The sequence below is a fragment of the Ceratotherium simum genome, chromosome 3, assembly GCF_057802395.1.
Source record: "Ceratotherium simum simum isolate JZ-2026a chromosome 3, ASM5780239v1, whole genome shotgun sequence".
NCBI classification, from domain to species: Eukaryota; Metazoa; Chordata; class Mammalia; order Perissodactyla; family Rhinocerotidae; genus Ceratotherium; species Ceratotherium simum.
Window position 1 is genome coordinate 97,788,718 of NC_141902.1, and position 6,027 is coordinate 97,794,744.

The following is a 6,027-nucleotide window of genomic DNA, read 5'->3' on the forward strand; positions in this document are numbered from 1 at the left end:
GTGACTGTCACTTAACTTCTGGAGAATGCCCACTTTTCCATCTCCAACAGACAGCTTTGAGTAGAATTTCTGTCAGGGTATAAAATTATTGCTCCCTGTATGCTTCCAAAATGAGATCATAAGGCTATAATTTACAGTTGACACACTTCTGAGATTTAATTTAAAAGTAGAGTAACTACTTAGAGAAAGCTCAAGGGAAACATGAGAATGAGGAGGCTAAAAACTGAGAGATAACATGCCATATGTGAAAGTTAAAGATAACATGCCATATATGTGGGAGGGTAGTTCCTGAAAATATTTTCGGTAAAAACCTTCCTTTTTCATCAGTGTTTTTCCCTGCCCAATGTTCTTCCACATGTGATCTTATCTACCTTAACCTTCCATAATGTACCTGTTTTCTTTAGTAAGATTCAGAAAGAGGAATATATAAATATTAATTTCATGTCATTTGGGGCAACTAGATACAAGAAATATAAGTAATGGGTATTGAGTTTCATGATGACTTTTTGGTTCTCAGGTAAAGCTGTTTTCCAGGGCATCTCCTGAACAGATAAGCAGGAATCATTTGATTCAGTTACACAGAGTGATGATCAAGGAGCGTAGATTATGTTACTCATTTATTTGGTATTTTGAGAGGTAAAGAATCTCAGGACAACTTGTAAACATTCCCAAAGAGAATGCTAAATTCATTGTAGGTATAAACTGTGTGTAAGGATTCTCCCAAAGATAGAAATCTAGTGTAACTCAATCAGGGAAGGGTGGGTAGTTGAAGAGACAATGCCTAAGGAAAGCAATGCCTCTTACCGTAGCATCTGCAATAAAACGTAGACACAGAGAAGGAGCCATACAACACTCTGTGTTCCCCCCTTATCTATTCTCCACCATTTCCTGTCTGATTATCTTTCACTACTTCTTTGTTACCCACCCATTTTCAAACCAACACATTCTCTTATTATTGTTTTGACAAATTTAGCTATTTTAAAGTTGTCTTATCTTGTTTGAAGAGTTAAGATGAGTAAAGCAGTTATTAGAAGATGTTCTATGTTACTGATGCTGTTTTGTCTCTGGATCATTGTAATCTGTTTTTGTGTCAGATTCCATTGAGAATCTGGTGAAAGGTGTTAACACTCCTTTGGGAAAAAAACTGGACATGTGGTCATGCACTGTCACACATAAAAACATGGATCAATATTAGGAGGATATGAAAAAATTTCTCTTTTTGTATATCCCTAGGGGCCTAAAATTCATGAAAAAATGATTATTTTTATGGGTATCATAATTTCAATGTCTCACATGCCATGTGGCACTGTTTGGAGTACAACATCTTCTACTCCAGGTTGTACACTATTCAAAAGTCATTTAAAATTGATCTCATTTTTCTTTTTTCTGGTATTATAAATTGGAAGCATATTTGTCTCTCTACCATACAGAATAGACAGAAGGCCCCAGTGAATTTATGTTGTGAATATGTTTTGTCATCAGTATAGTACAACAACAATTAAATAAATATTATCATGTTTAAGGAGTAATAGAGAATATTCAATTTAAAATCTCCTACTGAGCACCTCCAAAGTACAAAGCTTTGAGTTGGAACTGTGGAAAATAAAATCCTGAAAACACATAGTTCTCCAATATTCTAATTCCAGGAAGGAAGCTAAAATAAGCACACTCATCTTGTGTTATAATGAATAATATCTAATATTATAAGAAAAGCTATAAAGAAAGCCTTTAGAGATCAAGAGAATGAATTTCTCTTCTAACAGACAATCACCAAAAGCCATCTAGAGGATGTTTCTCAGCAGTTTGGTCCTAAAGCTCACAGAAGGTTGAAGCAGCTAGAAACAGAAAGGCATTACATCAAGAAAGGAAAGGACAAAAGGAGTTTGGATACTCTACAACTATTCATTTTTAAATAGTTAGCTACTATTAAATTTAGTTACATTAAATCCTTACCTACTACATTACTTCCATTATAGAGAGTCACCTGATATATTTACTGGTCTTTGTATGGTCCCATTGCATTATCAACATACCCTGTTTATGACAGACTTGAATAAATATTTGATGATTTGAAAATTATATTTCCCTTTTCTGGATCATGGGTTATTAGAGATTACAAAATAAATTAAAAATCTCTTTAACATAGAAAGAGAATCCTTGAAATGTACTTGAGGCCATAGAGAATATTTTTCAAAGAAGTTAATAAATATAGGACTAAATTAGTCTGGATTGTTTGGAACATGAATGGATAGAAAAGAACTTTATGGTTCCAGATTGAGGTGTAGACTTTTAATGTCATCATAAAACTATTGATTAAATATTAATTAAATATTTGATGAAGATCCACAATTATTAGTGTTAACTAAATTATATATATTTACTATTATTCATTTTTTAAGTATATATATCCAAATGTAAAAAAGAAATAAGTTTGTCCTAGAAATGGACAGGCTAATAGAATTGATAATATCCAACCCAAAAAGCTACACTCTCAAGAGAGTGGCCAAAATCATTCACTAAACAGAGTGACAGAGACTTTCATTTCATCTTGCTTCCAATGCCTACCATATTTTCAAATGCTAATATTATATGATACAGCACTCATTTAAGTGAATAAAGGCAATAAAAAGCTCATTGTAATGCTTATGGTACCAAGACTCACTTCTCTCATAGTTTCAGATCTTTGTCCAAGATCACAAAGTCCAAAGAGAGTTTTTTTTTATCCTTGGCACTCCAAAGTGAATAACCTTATCAGACATTTTCTCAAGAGTTGGTTTTGATCTGGAGGAAGATGACAGAAATTTCAAGTTCATCGAGAAGAAAATGTACTAAAGGAGAGAAAAAATAAAAGGGTAATTTTGTGTCTAGTTAGTCTATCATAGACTGAGTTTTGGTCAACTCACAACTTTCAAGACAATATATTGGAGATATGGGTGAGATTGGGGAGGAAGACAATAGGATAAGTAATTCTTCCGGGTTATATTTAACAATATTATATATCAGTTTATATTTTTACTTGCATGTGGTGTCTCTTCCAACATCAAATTGCAAGAAATATCTAGAGAAAGGTTTTGTTGTTGGAACTGTTCCTTTTCAAATTTGATAATATTCCTTTTCAAATTTGAAAAAAACTTCATTGAAAGAAGTAACATTTCAATAGTCAATAATCATTGATTTTTGCTAAGGCAGAAAATAATTAATAAAGAAGTCAACTACTGACTATCTACTAAGCCTCTTTCTAAAACCACATCTCTCTACTTCTGCTTCTCTGCTCTGTTCTGTGAATGTGGGGTTTGGGGGATTACAATCATGACCTGGTCCTACACCATCAGCCTGGTGACACCCCAACATGCATTGTAGTCACAGAGTACATAACTATATGTACATAACTGCAATGTTTTAACTAAAAATGAATTGTGAGAACAAACTATTAAGTAATATCTCCCCTTTAATTTAGAAAGGTAACTTCAGAAGCTCTGAGTGCTCTAAGGGCTGCTTTTCAGAAACTGAAGAAAGACAAATAGAAATGGGGATATTTGAGATAATAACAACTATCAAAGAACATTCATTTCTGTTCAGTAGTATTTGTCAAGAAATAATATCACAATCATGCTTGAAGTTTGCAGCAGATTACTTAAAGGCCATAAGTGTTTCCTGTTCCTTCTTTCAAGGAGAGAATGTGCAGAGAAGTGGAGAACACTATGTATTTCTAAATAATATACATTTGTATAAATGTGTATAACTATATATGATATATAAATGAATGTATAAAGAATACATTCTTTATCTTAAAAGCAGTGTGTGGGTTGTTTATAATTATTCATAAACCTACAAGGGCAGTCATGTATATCCTAAAGGCCAAGTTATACACAATGTAAAATGTGGGTTCCAAGATTTATTAAAATGAAAAAAACTGAAGGAAATAATAAAATGGAGACCATCTCAATTTTATATTTATTGAATTGGCAAAATTAATCAGAATAATGTCAAATCTAACAAAAGATAGTATTTGAAGTGTGCTGTAGGAAAGTATCACATTCACATGCTTAATTGAGACTCAACGTGCCCAATGAGTCAGAATATATCCAATGACCTGGTCATTAAGAATTGAGGAACAAAGTATTGAAGTGACATTAAGAAATCACAGTTAGAATGTACCTGATGAATAATATTTAATTTTGCTTAAAATATTCTATAATCTCACATAACATCATAAATTAATTTGCTTAAAATATTCCATAATATATCATAGCACATCATAAATTAATTCCTTTATTTTTTGCAGAAAGTCCATTTCATGCTCATCCCTTCTCTTTATTCATGAAATCACGCAGCTGAACAATAATGTGACTGTGTTTATTCTGCTTGGGTTGACCCAGGATCCTCTTAGGAAGAAAATAGTGTTTGCCACTTTCTTGATTTTCTATTCAGGCACCTTGTTGGGTAACTTGCTGACTATTGCCACTACCAAGACCAGCTGGGCACTTGAGAGTCCAATGTACTTCTTCCTTTTCCACTTATTATCTGATACCTATTTCTCTACTTCCACAGCTCCTAGGAGGATTGTGGATACCTTGTTCAAGAAGACCACTATCTCTTTCAGTGAGTGCATGATCCAAGTGTTTTCTAGGCTACTTTGGTAGTCTAGAAATCCTCATCCTATTTCTCATGGCTGTTGGCCACTATGTGGCCATCTTTAAGCCTCTGCACTACGTGACCATCATAAGCCAACAGCTCTGTGGTACATTGGTGGCTGTGGCCTGCGTGAGGTCCTGTGTGCATTCTTCAGCTCAGATTTTTCTGACTTTGAGTTTATTTCTGTGGTCCCAATGTGAATGATAACATTTCTGTGACTTGCAGCCTTCACTGAAACTTTCATTTACAGACACCTACGTGGTTGATCTACTCTTGGTGTCCAACAGTGAGGCCATTTGTACAGTGAATTTTGTCTTGCTGATGTTCTCCTGTGTTATCATCCTGCATTCTCTGAGAAACCACAGTGCTGAAGGGAGGAGAAAAGCCCTCTCCACCTGTGTGTCACACATTTTCATTGTCATCTTGTTCTTTGGTCCTTGCGTATTTATATACACATGTCTTGCAACCACCTTAGCCATGGACAAGATGATAGCTGTGTTTTACACACTTGGAGTACTTTTATTCAGCCCTCTGATTTATCCACTAAAGAATGCAGAAGTTAAAAACACCATGAGGAAATTATGGAGCAGAAGTTGATCTCAGATGAAAAAAGACGATTGGACCTTTCAAAATTTTCTTTATAGTCTGAACTGACCTAGAAGTCCCTAGATAATATTATCTTCTTGTTGTGGAGTTAATATAATACTATCTCAGGGTATGACAGTTAGTTCCTTCAGGATTCTAAGTAATGTGAACACACATACTGGTTAGTGTTGTGTCAATTTTACGTAGAGGAAGAGACACCACCAAGTATAAAGAGGTTGTACAGCCCACTACCTTAGATGTTGCTTACTATGTTGTCTCTGTCTCTCTTGCCTGACTAGCATCACTATGGATTTCACCTAGTGTATAACTTGCCCTTCTCAATGTTGCCTTCTGGAGTTTCTGCTTCTAGATACCCTTACCTTATATGCGTATTACACAACCTGGTAACTTTTAAGTCTTCCAAACATTTTCATTTATTAGACAATTCTGTCTCATCACTTGTGATCATGGACCTTCAACTTAGTTGTCGTTTCTGTTTGGTACCAGATTCAAATAACTGTAGAAGGTTCCTGTAACAGGGGCAATATATATAATCTACTGATCTCCCTTCCAAATCTAGGGCGTTTACTCCAAATTCTTAACATGTGTTTACCTAGATCCTCCTAGAAAAGTGACAAAACATAGGAAATTCATCCTTCTGAGGTAGGTCTTTGATCTTAGGAAGGTTTTGACTGTTAGTTTTATTCTCAGAATAGTATCTTTAATAAAATCTACTCTGTGCTCCTAAATTAGATTAGAACAACGAATGAGATAGGCCAGAAGAGGGCATTGAGGCCTTGAAACAGA

The 6,027-nt window shown here is 34.5% G+C and overlaps 1 pseudogene; it reads left to right on the top strand.

The window, feature by feature from the left end:
- Positions 1 to 479: 479 nt before the first annotated feature.
- Positions 480 to 5,279, top strand: LOC106802088 (olfactory receptor 4C16-like; annotated as a pseudogene).
- The last annotated feature ends 748 nt before the right edge of the window (positions 5,280 to 6,027 follow it).